Here is a 16608-nt window from a genome sequence, read left to right on the forward strand (position 1 = left end):
TACTTTCATCTATATTACTATCCCTACCTCTACTCTTAAGGGACATCTTCACCTAAACATGTCAGCACAAAGCTCTCACTATTCTTGCTCAGATTTTATTTGAACTATACACTTAAGATTGTATCTTCTTGTGCACTGTTACTGTATTCCTATTAACCGAATGCTTACTAACATTTATTATTGTTATTGCATTCTTAAGTTATACCTCATCTTCTTACAGCAAGAAATCTGGACAAAACAATAAATAATGAGGGGATGGGGGGGGGGGGGGCAAAGCCCCAAAAATAGGGACAATTTTTAAATATTTCTCTCATAAACTTAGAAAGGTGATAGAAATACAGGTTTTGCAAAAATTCTGACGTCAATCCTCAGTTTGTTGCCAATGATTTGCCTGAAAACCACAATTTTATGAAAAATAGATAAAAATATGAGTAAAAAACCTGGGCATTCTGCGTTAATCTGAACAGCTGAGGGGTATGTAAAAATTGGCCTACCATGTATTAACTGTACAATGAGCATTATTGTGGAGCTTTTGTCTCTGAGACTCCACTGAAAATGACATTTGTTGCTCAGCTGAACTCTCCTAACACATAGAAATTAATAAGTTAAATAAAGAACAGTGAAAAATAGTTCCCATATCTCCCTACCATATTCTGACTCAATGGTTGTAGTAACCTGACTGACCCTAGAAAACAAACAAAAACACCCCCTATACATCCCACCTGATAAAGTCAACCATTCAAAAGATTTCTGGAAAAAACTTAACTTACAGTAACCATAGATGCGATAGGGCCATTAAAATAGTGTAGATTGTTACTTCACTGCTTCTTCCCCAAAGTAGTCCAAACATACATAATTATGTAAATAATCAAAACGGAAACATAACAATAATAGTTAAAATTAGAAAAACAGAGTATTTGTGTGCCTGGTGTTTGATATGCTTTACCAATTGCCACCAAACGTATTCTCTACCCTAACATATTACGCACATCTTACACCAGACCCCTAATTATTCCATGTATATCATTTTATTCTCAGGGTGATTTCTTAGACTCTAGTTGGCTGTTAAATAACTCGGCATGTTACAGACGAGTAATGCCATTCTAAAATACCTTTTGAGAAATGAGGACCGTCCAGATCAAGTTTCCTTTAGCAGAACATTTGTTTTCGTAGTGATTGTTTTCATGAAGATGCTTTTAGGGTTGGGAAAGCAAAGCATTCTTAATTTACACAGTAATCATAGTAATTTCAGGAAAATGTTTTCCATCTCTGATGTAAACCTCAAAACAGTGAAGTACAACAAGTACACGTCATTGCCTGTGCTCTTCAATATTTATCACCAGACTAGCAAGTAGTAGTATCCCCCAACACCAACATAATCAACTTGACTGTCTCCTGTACCAAGGCCACCACCAGCCCCATGTTCTTTCCCCTCAAATCGGACTGGCTGCCATGACGCTGACCTGTGTACACTAAGAGGAAGCTGTTGCCACTGGTAACAACAACAGTTTGCTCTCCCAAGGCTCACAGACTTTGTTCTCACGTTCTCCGAAAGATGAATTGCACTGGCAGGGCTGCTAACACTTCCTCTACAACTTCATAATTCAGTGATGTTTGTTTAACGCTTCTTCGCTGCGTGAGTTAGTCTTTTGTTTTTCAACTGGCAGCAGTGGGGGTAATACAACTGGCACGATATGACATCTACACACATGGGAAAATATTTCGAAAGCAGCGAGTGACTCGATATAATGATTGCGAGCGTTTTTCATGTATTAATGAGGATTAAACTTTGTTTACTTTACCTCGAGAACAGCACTTAACGGGCAAATGACAAGACAGTTGAAATGCTCCCGGTAACTTCTGTTAGATGATACCTGGCGATCCAGTTGTGGTGACCAAACAGGTGTGGAGGTGAGATTAGAGCAAATATCTGGGACCTAATTAATAATTAATTTTCATTATTGTCATTTCCACATTCGTGCTTCAAGAAAACAAGAGGGGAGATTGAGTCAAGAATGTTGTGGTGACAGGATCAAGAGTGACGTGTGGTTTACAGACAGTGTAGTTGATGGCTGACCAGTAGTAACCTGCAACTCTCTACTGCAGGGTTTGACGGTTTGCACTTGAATCCGTGTTGCCCGAATATATATAGTGTGTGTGTGGGGGGTTGTGGTCAAGTGTAGCAGTGGGAGAGATTAATGTTGGCATTCGTATGTGTACTTTTTTAATTTTTGAGTGCAGTGTTTACTACCCAGGATAAGATACTTGGGAAGTTGGGAGTCATACCTCTACTTCTTAACACAAGAATTATAGACGAAGACGAAAATAAATGGGGGTAGGGGCTCCTTTTATTTATTTTGCTTTTTGCAGTTGAAGGCATCTGTTTAAATATAAGCAAACTGCAGCATTTTGTGTGCTAGTAACTTTAACTATGTCTGGTACTTTAATCTTGCAGTCAGTACTTCCCTGCTTCACTAATGCAAACCCTTTCAGTAAAGTATGTGGGAAAGTCTTACCTACTTGTACCTTATTGTGGCCATCTAATTGGCTGACAAGTAGAGTTTTGCTATGCTGCTCTGAGAGTGAGAGTTAGAGAGGGGAAAAGGGATGGAGTGGGGTATGTGCTGGTGAAATGTGTTGTAAATCTGTTGTTTAGTACTGTCTGCATGGTGTTAACAGGAAAAAAAATAAGCTAAGACTTTTCCTTTCAGATATGCATTAAATCCACTAGACATACTTTTCAGGCACTGTAGCACCTGTGAATAATAGTTGCATTTGCATTGTGAAGTGCTGTCATATTTAGAAACAAATCCATACCTCTCAACCATCCCTGATGTTGACTCAAAATTTAGCTCTGCCCATTGTAATTCCTCCAAAAACTGATGACGTTTGGAGAAAAAAGTGGTGAATTATACTTAATAATTAGAATGATAGGCTTCAAATGTGTATTAATTCACATTCTTGTATTATGTCATTGTCTCTAATCAGTAGTGCTAATACTTGAAATGTGTCCCTGATTATTTCTGGATTTGTCCCTAAAGCTGCTTTGATTTGTCCCTGATTGCTGGAGTAATTAACTGCAGCATCTAGCTTCTTAGACAAAATGTTACATGAAAATGCATGTTGCCTTATTAGCATTTTATGGCTGCATTCTTTAAAAAGTTCTTTCTCTGGAGCTAATGATCTGGAACTTTTACAGCACAGATGGCACAGCATGTGCTAGATAGTTATACGCAATAATTTTACTTGCATTCTTCTGAAAACTATGGCGCAGTCAAATTTCAGAGTGTTTGTTCTATGACAAAAGCTTTAACTGAATGCTGATGATAAAAATGAACAAATGCATGCACTTTTTCACAAGACACTGATGGATCTAAAGTTAAACACAAAGCTCCTGAAGTTTGAATTAGTAAGTAACAGTAATACTAAATGTTATCAGTTTATATAACTGAGTTACATCTTAAAGCTTTTATAGCACATATGAAAGTCCCCCATAATTCAGCTGCAAAAATACACAGGTTGGGATTCATGAAGAATTCCAAGTCATGTGCTTTAAGATTACAGATCCAAAAAGGCCCACACTGTGTAGTATCCATACAGTGTAATACCCAGTGACTATATTATAATTTTAACTAGGGATGCCTCCACAGTGCAACAACGCCATTTAACAGAAGTTGGTAGTGGAACCCATTTAGCATAATTATCTCCCTGACTGGCTAGCAGTGAGCTGTCATTTCATGACAGAGATACCTCTGCTGCCTCGTCTATAACATGACAGTTTTACATCTGTATCATCCTACAAGTGTGTCATAAATCTATAAACACCCACACGCACTCAATCTAGTCATCATTAATTGATTGAATAAATAACCTCATACATATTTATACCCCATCGACGTCCAGTTTTCTGTTGCAACTCTGGGCATATATCCCTGCAGTGTGTTTGTTTAAAGTATGTATTCTGTCCCTCAGCACATGTCTGTTTGCCATCTATATAGTTCCACACAAACACATTTCTGAATGGTACATATCTATTCCTCCAACATATTCTATTTATTTTGTAGAAGACAGTGAGATCCCTTGAGTTGGTGCTTATGCCACCATTTGACTTGTGACTGTACCCATCTATCTGTCTGTAAAATAATCCACCTCCCTGCATGCATCTGCTTTTGGTGTATCCATTGCTATTCCAAATCACTTGTTTACACAAAGTGGAACATGTGCAGGAAAGTATTCAAAAAATGTTGTGATGCGTGTGCACTGGCCCAGCAATCAAGGAGCCTCAATCCTCACCACTAACACCAGTGAGGGGCATCCACATTGGGAAGGATAACAAATACACAGACACAGTTGTTGTGTCTTTTGGCTTTTCCAGGTTAGGGGTAGCCACAGCGGAACTCCGGTCTGCTAATGATTGGTAGTTGATTTTTACGTGCCAAGTTACCAGCCCTGATGCACAACCTTCAATGAAGGTATGCCCATTCACGCATGTCTCCACGCAGAAGATGCTCTAGCTGAGAATTGAACCAGACAGCGTCTTACTGTGAGGCGACAATGCTACCGCAGCACCACCAAATTCACACACACACAGTAAAGTACAATTTCCCTTAAGAGCACACAGAGATCACAGTCAGTCTGTGGCTGGTTTCTCCCTTTCTCTCCAGATCCCCAATAAGACTCCCCACTGGCACAGCTATAGAGTGGGGTCCTTAGTCAGGGTCCCAAGCCAAGTCCTCCTAGCACTCTCTCTCTGTCCAGCCAGTGATTTGTGTCCCTGCCCAAGTAGCTGACACACACATACATACACACACACACACACACACACACACACACACACACACACACACACACACACAAACACCCACTTTGAGATATGATTTATATACAACCACACAGACACTCCTGGGAAAGGCTGGCACAGGTTCACTAGCTGTGCCCCTTCTGTCCAGGCCATAAGGTAGTAATCAATGTCGCCAGGACCCTTACTTATCAGCTACTAAAAAGGCCCTTATCAAAGGGTGTCCAATTATTACTGTTCAATATTATTATCCAATTGGTAAGTGTGACTGAACAGCAAGACTATTGGAGTGGCTTTGTACAGTATCACGATATACATGCAATGTACTCTAGAGCTTAAATTATCACTACACAAAACAGCCACAGTTGAAAGGTTTAAAAATATTTAATAATAAATAATAAAAACACAAGACAATACTTATTACTACACAGTGCTAGTCAAGAGTTCAGAGATCACAGGAAAATGCTTAAACTAATACAGTAGAATAATTCTGACATCAATACAGAAAACAACTAGTCTAATCTTCCTATTTCCTAGCTATTTCTAAGAGCAAACACAGTTTTAAAATAAACTTACATATAGAACAAGACAGTGCTGGTAATGTTGGATGTTCTGAAGACAAATGCAAAATGCTCTTGAGTCTCTCTGTCCTTAAATTGATAGCACAGTACTACTAACACATTTCAGATTACATCATTCTTTTCTCTGGTTCCCAGTCTAACAGAAACTCAGAGTTTAGCAGCCCTTTTGATCTTGCAGCTGGTCAGGAAGCTACAGCAATAAAAGACATTATACATGCAAATTCTAACAATTAACTCTGGTCTCAAAGCAATAGCAAGAATTCTTTCATCCAGAAATTTCAGCCTCGAGTTTTGAGATCAAACAATTATACAATGCTTGATTTATCAGCTTTTCTCCAGCAGAGTGCAATGTGGTTACATTTTTGAAGTTCAACAGTTAACAAAGAAAACAAGCATGTGGCTTACATTAATATTTACAAATGACGGAATTATCTACAAAATTCTATCTAGCTAGGCTGGCAGCCTTCACATATCTTCACAAATGTTTATGAAGCTTCCTGGCATATTACTGGGACAGAGTAGGAATAATACACACTGCAGTTTTCAAGTATTCCTCTGCAACCTGGGTAGTAATACTTTTGTGGTACAGCAGAGAGGAAGCAGGATGAGTGGCAGCTGTCATTCCATTCATGGTCCTAAGACCCCCCCATGTTTGTAGTTGTTACAGTGGTGTGGTACATCTAAGGTTTCTTTGCACAGAGTTGCCTAAGAGTTTTGAGTCATGTACAGCATTAACAGAGGATATATGTAACCCCCCACTTTTGATGAGCACTGGTCTTGTGCAGGACACAGTAAGCAAATTGAAACTAACAGACTAAAACTCAGAACTACTGTATAAAGCCTCTTCACAGATTAGCACTTCCCTCTGCTACACTAAACTGATAGACATTTCAGACTGGTAGAGTAGATAGTGACCTAAGTATAATAGGTATTGAGGTTGTGGTGTTGTCCAGCACTGGAAACAGAAAATGTCTGTATATTAAGAAAAAATGCAAGCATAACAGTATAATGATCTTCATCTAAAAGTATGTATCAGATGCTACTGCAAATAGCCATACTGAAGTGTACCACAAAAACTAAAATTCAGCAGCATAAATTTATATACAAAAATATATTCATGACATAATCTATATGTTGTTTTTGTTTGGAAATAATATATATGTATATATACATACACAGGAAAAGAGCTAATGTTCTTCATATTGATTGCTGCTGCAGTAGCCTTATCTCTATGGGTTATATATCCTGCCAAGGATATAACAGCTGGCCATCTTCCAAAGCTTCAGGGCACTTTCCACATGCCCAGATTGTCAAGAAGCTGGAGCTGAGGTGACTAAAAGACAAGTTTGAGCACAAATCCCTTCAGATCTTTACTGCCACTGAAGAGTCTGCTCCTCTGAGGCTTTTGAGGATCGACAGTTGGCTTGTGCTTTATTTAGATGGGCAGGTAAGTTCCCTTTGGGGGAAAAAAAACTTCCATTTTCTTAATTTTACTGATGTTTATTACTTTCCTGTTCAGGAAAGTTATTTTTAAGTAAGGAGTGATGTGTTTTAACAGATTGTTTTGAGACTGTAACATACTTTTAAATGGAGAACTTGATTATTTCAGTTTAAAAGTAGCATTATCTAACTGATAAACTATTTTCTGTGGAGAAATTGTATTTATTTTAAGGTTCCAGGGCTGCCATATTGTTTGAAAGTGATTTTTACTGAGTTTATTTTTCTGTGTAAAAAAAGTAACTTTTGTGGACTGGTAGTTTTATTACCATTGTTTCTTGGTTGTCCCCTGGACAGAGGCACCATTTTTGGCTTAACCATGGAACAGATTGTCACTCTCATGGTCGGTCCTTCTTCCAGCCACAAAAAAAAAAGTTAAGCAAACAACCTTTGCCACCACAGCAGTCTAGCAGTTTGCCTCAGCTGCAGGTGGGTGACTTTGCTGTGACCTTTTGTTGTACCTGAGGCCATTTATCTTTTATCCTGGATTCCTCTGGTGTAGCACCTGCAGCCACTATCAACCAGGGGTTAGCTATGTCCTCTGCACCTATTGTGCTTCCCTCAGTGGGCAAGGGAGAACCACTCTTATCAGTCCTGGGAGAGGTAACAGGATAGATTTCCTTATTGTGTCAAAATGCTGTGCCCATCCCTGGGGAAGCAGCAGCTGCCATTAGTAACACAGTTGGCCCATTTTTTTCTGTCAGAAAGAAACAGAAAACTAAGCATGTATCTATTCCTCCTTAAATTACTTCGGATAGCAGTAGTGCACTGGGACTGGCTCAGGGTTTGACTTAGGTCATTGATTCTTCTTGTAGAGTAGTTTCGGTAAAAGAAAGAGAGGTGCTGCCTTTTCTGAAGAGATTCAAGATTCTGAATCTAAACAGGGAAGATACAGGGATGGATTCAGGGTTTTGTCCTCAGATTTCTGATTCAGACTCCGAGGAGAGCTCTCTTTCTAATTCCTCCTGTAAGTAGACTATTGCTAGAATGTCCCGGTGCTTTTCAGTGGGAGTACAATGAGTTTTCTCAGTCCTTCAAAAAAATACTATGAGTTGTTACTGAAGGATTTTCCAGAACCTACGCTCATTTCTCCTCTTCTGCCTGCTTTAGAGGATGCGTCTCTTACTGCCTGCAGTTTTCCTGATAATCAGCCAGCTGTCCCTAAAAAAGCAGATAGAATGTATAAAGTTCTTCAATCTTTTAAATTTTTACATACTATTCCAAAACCTGACCCAGAAGCTATAGCCTTAGTTGGCTCCTCTACTGCTAAGCACTTAGTTAATTCCAATCCTACTCTTTCTAATAAGGATGGAAACATTATTGACAGGTATGGGAAAACGTGTATACATCTGCAACTTTAAATTTCATAATCTTAAATTGTCAGGCCCATATGTTAAAGTTTATCCTGACATACTGTGAAAGTATGAGGAATGTTTTATCTATAGTTTCTTCTTATGAAGAAATATCTGCTTTAAATTAAATTACACAAGGCACTACTCATTGTTTGTGGTGTGTGTATGACTCTGTTGATACTTCTTCCAGGGCTATGGCCACTGGTGTGGTTTTAAGGAGGTTTGCTTGGCTACATTCTCAGAACCTTCCTGGTGATGTTAAAAATGAGATTTTAAATTCTCCCTTGGATAGAGATTTAGTGTTTACCCCCCCCCCCCCACACTGCAGAGGTGATCTGAAAGGTGATGAAATGGGTAAGCTGACCCAGGGTATCTCTAGAATTTTCCATCCCTCCTTTTCCAAATTATCCATTGGATTTTATTTCTCCTCATCCAATTTTGTCAAAAAAAAAAAAAATAAAATAAAAACAAAACAAAAAAAAAAACAAAATAAACAGTCTCAGCAGAATTCAGGTAAACAGACTTTTAAGAAGTGGCAAGGAGGTTCCAAAAAGAAGTGTCAAGCCTTCCAAAACCAAGGACACTCCAATAAATCTGAATGACTGTTCAATAGACCTTCTGACCCCCCCTCCTACCCTGGCCCTCTGTCTCTTCCAAAAAGTCTATATCTCCATTTTTGTCTTTGACAATAGGCTGTCTCAGACAAATAGGTTGTGAAAATTGTTTATATGGGTTACAGATGACAGTGGGAGGACATTCCTCCTTTCCAGGGGTCCATTCCTCATCCTGCAGATCAGACTGTTTTGTTTCCTCCTGTTCTTTATCACATGCTGTCCCAAGGAGTTGTAGATTCAGTTCCTCCTTCCAGGCGGGGAAGTGGTTTTATTCAAGTATTTTCCTAGTCCCAAAGAAACAAAACAATTGGAGACTATTTCTCGGTCTTTCTTCCCTAAAATGTTTGTGATAGCACTCAAAGTCAAAATGATGTCACATCACAACCTGTTACCCCTTCTTCCTCTTTCAAGTTTCCTGGTAACACTAGACTTAAAATATGCTTATCAGCACATTCTTATTCATCCAGACTTCAGGGGTTTCTTAGGTTTTCTGTGTCTGGATTACATTTTCAATTCTCTGCCTTACCCTTTGGACTATCCACTGCGCCAAGAGTGTTTACAAAGTGTCTAGTTCTAGTTATAGCTCACTGGATGCTACAGAGTATCTACATTTTCTGTATTTAGACTACTTGTTTATCTTTGCAGAATCCTTTTCAAAATGGCAGGAATCTCTGCCTTGGATGAGACATCTCTTGCGCAAGTTAGGATTCCAAGAGAACATCTCAGTTTAAAGAGCCTTTTCCCACAGGAAAAACAGATCTTTATTTTTTATTTAGATCTATTTCTAAATTTTTTCCACTCAGACTTCAGTTACTGTGTGGGAATACCTCAGGACTTTGAGTCTCATGGCATCAATGATTCTCATGATGGCCTGGCAAGACTCCTTTTGACTTTGACTTTCGGCTTTTCCTGGTTAGGGGTCACCACAGTGGAACTCCAGTCCGCTCAAGATTGGCAGTGGATTTTCATGGTGGCAAGTTGCCAGCTCGACGCCCAACCTTCAGTGAAGGCATGCCCATTCACGCTCGCACCTAACTGCATGTCTTTAACATCACTCGACTGCGGGAAGGACATGCAGACTCCACACAGAAGGCACTCCAGCCAAGAATTGAACAGGAGAACCTCTTGCTGTGAGGCAACAACACTAACCACTGCACCACCGCGGCTTATGGCCTGGCAAGACTCCACATGTGAAAAATGCAGAGGTGTATTTGTTCCCAGCATCAACACCTTTATCTTTTCAGATCCCAGTACTGGGGTTTGCCAGAAGAAAAGTCACTTGGTGGAGACAACAGATATCCTTAAATCAATGTCTCCCCTTCTCCTTCTCTGCTCCAAAGCAGTCATTCACCACCGATGTCTGACTTTGCTTGGAGAGCAGTTTCAGGAGAGATAAAAGTACAGGAGAGATAAAAGTGCAGGGGGTGTGGGACACCAAAGACAGATGCAGTTACATAAATATCAAGGAGATACTTGCCCTGATCATGGCATTCAATCCTCTGTGCCATCTTGGGTCCCCAGGACCTCTTCAGATGCTTACAGACAGTACCACAGTGATGTGGTACATCAACAGGCAAGGAGAACCAGCTTGTATGCCTTTTGCAGACTATCCATGTTATCTTGGGATATAGCTTCCTAGCACAATTTCACTCTACAGGCATCCTGCATTCCATCAGAGCAAAACTGTGTGGTAGACAAATTGAGCAGGACCAGGGCAGGCCATCACAAATAGAAACTAGATTTGTGAGTTTTCCAGGATCTGATCCATCTGTGGGGAGTTCCTCGAGTAGACGTCTTTGCTTCACCTCTGAATAATCAACTGCAAAATTCTGTTCCAGGACTCCATGCAAGAAGGCCTGGAAGTCCTATGTATTTCTTTTCTTTGGGCAGGAATGTTCTTGTATGGCTTTCCACCCTTTTCACTTATATCCAGCATAATTCTGAAGATTCAGAAGGAATACCTCAAAATCATTGTGGTGACCCCCTACTGTTCCAGGCAACTATGGTCCTCCCTTCTTTTGGAAATGGCCAAGGGTAATTACCACAAGCTTCCTCACAGAATGGATCTACTCACACAAGAACAGGGATGTTTGATACACTCCAACATCAGTCATCTTCAGTTGGCTGCCTGGATGATAGGGTCATGATTCATTTTAGGCACCTTTTCTGAGGATGTGCAGCAGTTACTAATGGAGTCAAGAAAGTCTGCTACTAGAAAATCATATATTAGCAAATGGAAAAAGATTTTCTAGTTGGTGCCAGCAACATAACCAGCACCCGTTCAGTGTTATTTGTCATCTGGTTTTACAATATTTGTGTAAGTTATTACCTATGGCCTTTCTTATTCCTCTATCAAGGTTCATTTATCAGACATTTCTGCATGTCTGCCCATGGATCCTCATTTTTCAAGGCAGCCGCATGTCAAAATGTTTGTGAAAGGGATTTTGCATAAGAGGCCTACAAGTAAACCGCTGATCCCTTCTTGGGATCTTAATTTTGTGTTAGAGAAGCTAACCAGTTAATCTGTCTTTAGGTTTTTAACATGGAAAACAGTTTTATTGATTGCTCTGATCTCTGCTAGAAGGGTATCTGAGTCGCAAACTCTTATGATGAGTTAACTCTATCTCATTTTCCACAAGCACAGGGTTTCTTTGAGATGTAATCCTTCTTTTATTCCTAAAGTGGTATCAATGTTTACTTCAAGTCACAGTATCAATCTGCCTGTTTTCTTTCCTGAATGTAAAAATGAAGGTGAAAGGATATTCTATACTTTGGATGTCCACAGACAACTCTGGTACTGTCTTGATAGAACTAAATCTTTCAGATAATCGGATCATTTGTTTATTTCTTGTGGAGGTAATTCGAAGGGACAGTCAGAGTCAAAGCAGATTATTTCCAAATGGTTATCTAAAGCTATTACTTTTTGTTATACTGACATGGCAAATCTTTTCCAGGCAGACTCAAGGCCCATTTTACAAGGACCTTGGAAGTATTCTAGAAGCTACTACTTGGTCCTCTGTATATACTTTTACAAAGTATTATAACTTGGATTCCTTCTCTTGGTCTAGATCATGCTTTGCTAGGACCATTCTCCAGGGGATTGCTAACCCTGCTCCTTTCACCTCCCAAATATAGTTAGCTATGGTACTTATCCCATATAGCTAAAGCTACTGCAGCATTGATCATTAAGAAGCACATAATGCAGTTGTATAAGATGAGCTTACCATAACAGTAGATGTTAGAATGATCACTGCTGCAGTATTCACTCCCTCCATCCCCCTTGTTTTTTTTTTTTGGTGTGCTTTTTATGCCAGGATGTGGACATTTATTTTTTGTTATTCCTGGACTTGTTATTTCAGGGCTCAGCCTCTCTTTCTCTACTTTCAGCAACTCTCTGAATGGCTTCATGTTCAAACTTGTCTTTTAGTCAGCTCAGCTTGAGCTGCATGACAATTTTTTTTTGGGGGTGGAGTGAAAGGTGCCCTGAAGCTTTGGAAGCTGGCAGGTATTGTATCCTTGGTAGGATATAAACCCTGTATCTAAGGCTACTGCAGGATTGATCATTTGCACATCTACTGTTATGGTAAGTTCATCTTACACAGCTGTACTTTATGTAAAAAATGAAAGTGTGTGTGTGTGTGTGTGTGTGTGTGTGTGTGTGTGTGTGTGTGTGTGTGTGTGTGTGTGTGTGTGTGTGTGTGTGTGTGTGTGTGTGTGTGTGTGTGTGGAGAGGCTTCAGTGTTATCAAAAACAGCAACAAATATACAGTGAATATCACAACCTTTTTTTTTAAACATCACAATATGCGGAGAAGATATTTATACGATGATTGGTTGATTTGGGTGGTTTGAAGGACCAGTTGTTGGCTTTTTATGAGTATCTGAACAAGAACAGTTTTGCAGTTTGCAGTTTATTTTGCATTAGAAACAGAACATTTTACAATAGTTTTTTTTTTGGTGTACATATTACAAGATTGTGGGATGTATCTGTTTCCACATCGGTCTGCTGTAAACCTTTTCAAAGAATGCATTGTAGTAATTCAGTAGTTATCATTCACTCCATATTTATAAAAACATCCCCAAGTCCCATTTTCTTATATTGAAATCATTTGTTCTGATCAGGCTGCTGAACTTAAAACACAACCTGGTTACTTGTTGGTTCTTGAAGAAATTAAAGCCCTTGCATGAGAAGAAACATTACACTATTTAGACAGAAACAACAAATGTTCTGTTGATAGCCTCAGATTTATAACTATTTATGGTGCAAAGCCTTCTTCTATGAACTGACCAATTTAAAGCCTGATAATTTTTTTAGTAATTTTTGACAGCTACTTGTCAGTTTGCTTATACATGGTACGGAAATCTTGAAAAAATATAAGGGAGACATAACTGCATAGTGACTTGTGTACTTGGTGATAGTGACTTTGGTAATTTTTGTCTGTGAACATTGTATATGTATATAGGTAGTTAAGATTCATAAATCTGAGTCCTTTTCATCTAAGAATACTGATAAAAATGTTACGGTCAAACATAAGTTTGTAATACTATGTGGATGGTTGACTTGTGTTTTTGTTTTGTGGCACATTCATTTTAAAACTGGGGAATGTCTCTGCAATACGCACTGTAAAAAATATACACTCTTCTACAAGATTTGTTTTTATGGGCATTGATAAATTTATTTTCTATAATAATACCAATCAAAGTCACATAAACTATTGAGTTACAAGGAATGCTTTATGGATTGTAAATGTCAGGGCTGTTTTCTCTCTAGGGTTGAATGACTTCTTCTAAGTATAATGTTTTCTATTTGAACTATTGGTCTTTATTGTTTTACACTGATTGGATAAGGCAGTATCACATGATTGCTTGTTAATGTTAATTCATTTGATAGATTAATAGTGTATATTAATAGTTGAATAAACCATATAGTGAAACTGTATTTTCTGGTTGCTCTTTCTGAACTGTTATACTACTATACTGTTATACTACGTAATTGTACAGTACACTGACTTATAGATGTCATTTTATGGATGGTTTCTGTGTGCCTTGCAGTCAGTGCATACGTATGTGCAAACCCTACTGTGTTTCCATATAATAAAGTAAGACACTTTCCACCAGCAGATAAACAAATGAATTGCTGAACAGAAATAAAATGCAAATCTTAGCAGAAATTATGTAACATCAGAATACTTTGATACTGCTAACAAGAATATGTCCATGCAGGGTTAACTAATCAATAGTAAAGAATTTGGTAACACAAGAAATGAGTGGGTGACAAAGTCACTGTAATTTCATTAACTTTGTGTTGTATTTGCAGTTTTAGTTGACCAGTAAAAGTGGCTAGGTTGAGCAGTTGGCAAATTGTGCTTGGGAACACATATTTCAGATTGTGGGGGTGCAAGAAAGAGACAATCTTTTTAGTATAACTTAGAGAATAGTAAGGGATGCCAACAGTAGTGGTTGAGAATGCAAAAGTCCTAAATGATCTAAGATGTTGTTTCACAGAAATGAGTTGTGTATGGTCTTGCTGTGATTCATGAAGAGTTATTTGTAGGTTACAGTACTAATAAGAAAGGTGATTCTGAGACTAAGGAACCTACTATGCCTTTTTGATCACTAAACAGTGGTGAAGTTCCTTACCAGCATTGGCATTAAAGGTGTAAAGGCAATTTTCTGCTATTTGATGTTTGTTTCTCAGAGGCAGCATCTGTGATAGGAAGCATGAATTTAAGTATGGGAAGAAGAGCCCTTTTATCAGTTGCAAGCTATACTTTGTGAAAAAATGGCGCAGGTAATATTGTGTTCACCACATTGCTGATGGTAAAGGAAATGTTGAACAAACTCTCAAGTATTAGTAAGATTATACCACATTCAGAGAACCATCTGTAGTTGTAACATTCCACACATCTTTGTATAAGCTAAAGTGTTTGTGAGTTGCAAAGACCACTGCATATTTTTATTGAGAGTAACTTTAATTGTCTTATGATTACAAGCCTGACAGTTGAGCTAGAGAGTAAATTTCCGATGAATTTAGATGAACTACTTTAGTTTTGGATATGTCATCAGCATAGATGATGATGTGATCAAGCTTCAGTAAGATTATGGAGAAATGAACATAGATTAAAAATAAAAATAACAATGGTGCAAGGATTCAGCCTTGGAGTATGTCAGACAGAACTAGATGGAGAGAAAATTGACTGTGTATATTTATGTATGTGTGTGCCTGTGTCTATAATTTTAAAGAAACTGTTGTGCAAGTAGTCTATGAACTAGTTTTTGGAGCTGGAATTGAGGTCACTCTATAAGACCTCCATTTTGAGATGGAGATAGTTTGCAAGCTCAAAAGTCTAAGAGAGGTCAATGAATATGGCCCCGGTAAGTTTCCAAGAAACTATGCATGCTTTAGTGCATCAGTCAAAGAGAAGACAGCAGTGCTATTGCTGTAACCTTTTCTGTAACCATGGTGATGGTTTCAGAAAAGTTTACAGCAATAACACTGAAGGCATGATGATGGCAACTGAGTTGTCCATAGTCCTCTAACTGGGCTTGCAACTCTGAGACTATCTAAACATTTGGCCAGAGGTGGCAGAGGAGCAACTGGTTGAAAGGTGTCAGGATTCAAATTAAAGCCACATTTAGGGACTTGTGTAAATATTAGCAATCTTCCAGAGGTCAAGGAACACTGGACGTATTTATTTATTTACATTTGTTTACCGGGAAATTCCGACTGGATGCAGGTCCTTTTTCAGCGGATGCCCAGGGAGAAAAGCTCCACATCATGTACATAATAATAGAGATGCAAGGTTGCAGCAATAGTAAACAACATTACAAGTTGTTGGCTTTAATACAATAAGTTATTGATTATCAATATATAGTAAATGTTGCATGTTAAGAGTTTCTTGTTGTTTATAATATTAGTAACAAAGATGCCAGACAAGATTTTAAAGTATTTAAAGACAATTAGCTAATTCTGACTGTGGCTAGTAGTGGCGGTAGTATAATTGGGTTAGGTTGGTAGGTAAGACTTGGAAATATTAATAATGTACTTTAATGGGATGGCAATGAAAGTGCTATATATATCTTGAGAAAAATCATTGAAAAGATTATGGGCCGGATTCACGAAGGCTTGCACGGAGTCTAAGAGTAGAGTAAGACTCCAGACATCCAATATGTCTGCCAAGCAATCCAGCAACAGCCGGCAGGGGCGTGCATGAGAGCTCCTAAAACGACTCTTGCACAGACAGTGTTATGTTATGCAAATTACCTCATTTGCTGCTGAAAACTATGCAAATGAGGTAAATTTGCGATCCAGGAAACACTAACCTGTCCGAGTAAGAGTAGAGTTATTTGCAGAAATGTACTCCATTGGTAACAGAGTACCGTTCTGCAAATAGCAAAACGGAGCTATGACAGCTCCAGATAAAGGATGCATCCAGTTGAGGAAGCATGCCAATGGCCAAATATAAGGCCATTGGCAGTTTAATCTGTTGCAAAATATTAAAAATATTTTTTTCCCCGATCTCCGATGTTTAAGCATAGCACAGCACTGCGCAAACGTGCGGCGCTATAAAAACCAGAAAATAAAACCAAAAAAGCCAAAAATAGGCATTTTATTAACAAAGATTCCTCTGCCATGCAGGTGAATGGCAGGCTGAAGACAACATGGCTACTGAGTAGTGGTTGCTAAGGGGGGAAGCTCAGTTTGAGAGATGTAACCAAGCATTAGTAGGCAATCCTATACAAATGAGGATAAGGATAGTGAATTCC

General features: G+C 38.7%; 1 protein-coding gene across 1 annotated transcript in view; it reads left to right on the forward strand.

Annotated features, from left to right (window-relative positions):
* The first annotated feature begins 1522 nt into the window (after positions 1-1522).
* CDKL2 (cyclin dependent kinase like 2) overlaps positions 1523-16608 on the forward strand; it is a 2041037-nt gene continuing 2025951 nt past the window's right edge. The window contains exon 1 of the mRNA XM_044060356.1: positions 1523-1911. The gene's annotated coding sequence lies outside the window, so the exon portion shown is untranslated. The remainder of the gene's footprint in view (positions 1912-16608) is intronic.

Source organism: Protopterus annectens, chromosome 2.part0, assembly GCF_019279795.1.
Source record: "Protopterus annectens isolate FY-2018-M chromosome 2.part0, PAN1.0, whole genome shotgun sequence".
Lineage (NCBI taxonomy): Eukaryota > Metazoa > Chordata > Ceratodontiformes > Protopteridae > Protopterus > Protopterus annectens.